Here is a 5,249-nt window from a genome sequence, read left to right on the forward strand (position 1 = left end):
TGCATCGGGATTGAATACAACAGTCATGATGCGCACTTTCCTCCATGTGAGTAATGTCTCAAACAGTCTACGCTTTGATCGTTTCCGGTGCACATCTGGAGGCATTCTGTAGTCTGAGGACTATCTGAGTGTTGATGAAACACAGAAATTGCATCGCGATTGAATTCAACGGTCACCATGCGCACTTTCCTCCATGGGAGTAATGTTTCAAACAGTCTACGCTTTGATCGTTCCCTTGAAGACCAGTAGTAGTTTCCGATGCACATCTGGAGTCATTCTGTAATCTGTGGAGTATCAGATTGTTGATGAAACACAGAAATTGCATCGAGATTGAAAACAACAGTCACCATGCGCACATTCCTCCATGGGAGTAATGTCTCTATCATTCTACGATTTGATCGTTCCATGGAAGACCAGTAGTAGTTTCCGATGCACATCTGGTGGCACTCTGTAATCTGTGACTATCAGACTGTTGATGAAACACAGAAATTCCATCGAGATTGAATACAACATTCACCATGCGCCTTTCCTCCATGGGAGTAATGTCTCAAACAGTCTACGTTTGATCGTTCACTGGAAGACCAGTAGTAGTTTCCGATGCACATCTGGAGGCATTCTGTAATCTGTGGAGTATCAGAGTGTTGATAAAACACAGAAATTGCATTGGGATTGAATACAACAGTCACCATGCGCAGTTTCCTCCATGGGAGTAATGTCTCAAACAGTCTACGCTTTGATCGTTCCCTGGAAGATTAGTAGTAGTTTCCGATGCACATCTGGAGGCATTCTGTAATCTGTGGAGTATCAGAGTGTTGATGAAACACAGAAATTGCATCGGGATTGAATACAACAGACACCATGCGCACTTTCCTCCATGGGAGTAATTCGCAAACAGTCTACGCTTTGATCGTTCCCTGGAAGACTAGTAGTAGTTTCCGATGCACATCTGGAGGCATTCTGTAATCTGTGGAGTATCTGAGTGTTGATGAAACACAGAAATTGTCTCTGGATTGAATACAACATACACCATGCGCACTTTCCTCCATGGGAGTAATGTCTCAAACAGTCTACGCTTTGATCGTTCCCTGTAAGACCAGTAGTCGTTTCCGATGCACATCTGGAGGCATTCTGTAGTCTGTGGACTATCTGAGGGTTGATGAAACACAGAAATTGCATTGGGATTGAATACAACGGTCACCATGCACACTTTCCTCCATGGGAGTATTGTCTCAAACAGTCACGCTTTGATCGTTCCCTTGAAAACCAGTAGTAGTTTCCGATGCACATCTGGAGGCATTCTGTAATCTGTGAACTATCAGAGTGTTGACTAAACGCAGAAAATGCATCTTGATTGAATACATCAGTCACCATGCGCACTTTCCTCCATGGGAGTAATGTCTCTAACAGTCTACGCTTTGATCGTTCCCTGGAAGACCAGTAGTAGTTTCCGATGCACATCTGGAGTCATTCTGTAATCTGTGGACTATCAGACTGTTGATGAAACACAGATATTGCATCGAGATTGAAAACAACATTCACCATGCGCACTTTCCTCCATGGGAGTAATGTCTCTAACATTCTACGATTTGATCGTTCCATGGAAGACTAGTAGTAGTTTCCGATGCACATCTGGTGGCATTCTGTAATCTGTGGACCTTCAAAGTGTTGATGAAACAAAGAAATTGCATCGGGATTGAATACAACAGTCACCATGCGCACTTTCCTCCATGTTAGTAATTCTCAAAAAGTCTACGTTTTGATCGTTCCCTGGAAGACCAGTAATAGTTTCCGATGCACATCTGGAGGCATTCTGTAGTCTCTGGACGATCAGAGTGTTGATGAAACACTAAAATTGCATCGGGATTGAATACAACAGTCACCATTCGCACTTTCCTCCATGGGAGTAATGTCTCAAACAGTCTACGCTTTGATCGCTCCCTGTAAGACCAGTAGTAGTTTCCGATGCACATCTGGAGGCATTCTGTAGTCTGTGGACTATCTGAGTGTTGACGAAACACAGAAATTGCATCGAGATTGAATACAACAGTCACCATGCGCACTTTCCTCCATGGGAGTAATGTCTCAAACAGTCTACGCTTTGATCGTTCCCTTGAAGTCCAGTAGTAGTTTCCGATGCACATCTGGAGTAATTCTGTAATTTGTGGACTATCAGACTGTTGATGAAACACAGATATTGCATCGAGATTGAAAACAACAGTCACCATGCGCACTTGCTTCCATGGGAGTAATGTCTCTAACATTCTACGATTTGATCGTTCCATGGAAGACTAGTAGTAGTGTCCGATGCACATGTGGTGGCATTTTGTAATCTGTGGACCTTCAAAGTGTTGATGAAACAAAGAAATTGCATCAGGAATTGAATACAACAGTCACCATTCGCACTTTCCTCCATGTTAGTAATTCTCAAAAAGTCTACGCTTTGATCGTTCCCTGGAAGACCAGTAATAGTTTCCGATGCACATCTGGAGGCATTCTGTAATCTCTGGACCTTCAAAGTGTTGATGAAACACAGAACTTGCATCGGGATTCAAAACAACAGTCACCATGCGCACTTTCCTCCATAAGAGTAATGTCTCAAACATTCAACGCTTTGATCGTTCGCTGGAAGTCCAGTAGTAGTTTCCGATGCACATCTGGAGGCAATCTGCAATTCGTGGACTATCAGACTGTTGATGAAACACAGAAATTGCATCGGGATTGAATACAACAGTTGCCGTGCGCACTTTCCTCCATGGGAGTAATGTCTCTAACAGTCTACGCTTTGATCCTTCCCTGGAAAACCAGTAGTAGTTTCCGATGCACATCTGGAGGCATTCTGTAACCTGTGGAGTATCAGAGTGTTGATGAAACACAGAAATTGCATCGGGATTGAATACAACAGTCACCATGCGCACCTTCCTTCATGGGAGTAATGTCTCAAACAGTCTACGCTTTGATCGTTCCCTCGGAGACCAGTGTTAGATTCCGATGCACATCTGCAGGCACTCTGTAATCTGTGGAGTATCAGAGTGTTGGTGAAACACAGAAATTGCATCGGGATTGAATACAAAAGTCACCATGCGCACTTTCCTACGTGTTAGTAATTCTCAAACAGGCTACGCTTTGATCGTTCCCTGGAAGATCAGTAGTATTTTCCGATGCACATCTGGAGTCATTCTGTAATCTGTGGACTATCAGACTGTTGATGAAACACAGAAATTGCATCGAGATTGAAAACAACAGTCACCACGCGCACTTTCCTCCATGGGAGTAATGTCTCTAATATTCTACGATTTGATCGTTCCATGGAAGACCAGTAGTAGTTTCCGATGCACATCTGGTGGCTCTCTGTAATCTGTGACTATCAGACTGTTGATGAAACACAGAAATTGCATCGAGATTGAATACAACAGTCACCATGCGCACTTCCCTCAATGGGAGTAATGTCTCAAACAGTCTCCGCTTTGATCGTTCACTGGAAGACCAGTAGTAGTTTCCGTTACACATATGGAGGCATTCTGTAATCTGTGGAGTATCAGAGTGTTGATGAAACAAAGAAATTGCATTGGGATTGAATACAACAGTCACCATGCGCACCTTCCTCCATGGGAGTAATGTCTCAAATAGTCTACGCTTTGAATGTTGCCTGGAAGACCAGTAGTAGTTTCCGATGCACATCTGGAGGCATTCTGTAATCTGTTTAGCATCAGAGTGTTGATGAAACACAGAAATTGCATCGGGATTGAATACAACAGACACCATGAGCACTTTCCTCCATGGGAGTAATTCTCAAACAGTCTACGTTTTGATCGTTCCCTGGAAGACCAGTAGTAGTTTCCGATGCACATCTGGAGGCATTCTGTAATCTGTGGACCTTCAAAGTGTTGATGAAACACAGATATTGCCTCGGCATTGAATACAACATACACCATGCGCACTTTCCTCCATGGGAGTAATGTCTCAAACAGTCTACGCTTTTATCGTTCCCTGTAAGACCAGTAGTAGTTTCCGATTCACATCTGGAGGCATTCTGTAGTCTGTGGACTATCTGAGGTTTGATGAAGCACAGAAATTGCATCGGGATTGAATACAACAGTCACCATGCACACTTTCCTCCATGGGAGTAATGTCTCAAACAGTCTACGCTTTGATCGTTCCCTTGAAGACCAGTAGTAGTTTCCGATGCACATCTGGAGTCATTCTGTAATCTGTGGAATATTAGACTGTTGATGAAACACAGAAATTGCATCGAGATTGAATACAACAGTCACCATGCGCACCTTCCTCCATGGGAGTAATGTCTCTAACAGTCTACGCTTTGATCGTTCCCTGGAAGACCAGTAGTAGTTTCCGATGCACATCTGGAGTCATTCTGTAATCCGTGGACTATCAGACTGTTTATATAACACAGAAATTGCATTCCGATTGAATACAACAGTCACCATGCGCACCATCCTCCATGGGAGTAATGTCTCAAATAGTCTACGCTTTGATCGTTGCCTGGAAGACCAGTAGTAGTTTCCGATGCACATCTGGAGTCATTCTGTAATCTGGGGACTATCAGAGTGTTGATGAAACAGAGAAATTGCATCGAGATTGAATACAACAGTCACCATGCACACTTTCCTCCATGGGAGTATTGTCTCAAACAGACTCCGCTTTGATCGTTCACTGGAAGACCAGTAGTAGTTTCCGATACACATCTGTAGGCATTCTGTAATCTGTGGAGTATCAGAGTGTTGATGAAACACAGAAATTGCCTCGGGATTGAATACAACATACACCATGCGCACTTGCCCCCATGGGAGTAATGTCTCAAACAGTCTACGCTTTGATCGTTCCCTGTAAGACCAGTAGTAGTTTCCGATGCACATCTGGAGGCATTCTGTAGTCTGTGGACAATCTGAGTGTTGATGAAACACAGAAATTGCATCGAGATTGAATACAACAGTCACCATGCGCACTTTTCCCCATGGGAGTAATGTCTCAAACAGTCTATGCTTTGATCGTTACCTTGAAGACCAGTAGTAGTTTCCGATGCACATCTGGAGTCATTCTGTAATCTGTGGACTATCAGACTGTTGGTGAAACACAGAAATTGCATCGAGATTGAAAACAACAGTCACCACGTGCACTTTCCTCCATGGGAGTAATGTCTCTAACATTCTACGATTTGATCGTTCCATGGAAGACCAGTAGTAGTTTCCGATGCACATCTGGTGGCTCTCTGTAATCTGTGACTATCAGAC

The sequence above is a fragment of the Schistocerca gregaria genome, unplaced genomic scaffold (genome assembly GCF_023897955.1).
Source record: "Schistocerca gregaria isolate iqSchGreg1 unplaced genomic scaffold, iqSchGreg1.2 ptg000169l, whole genome shotgun sequence".
NCBI classification, from domain to species: Eukaryota; Metazoa; Arthropoda; class Insecta; order Orthoptera; family Acrididae; genus Schistocerca; species Schistocerca gregaria.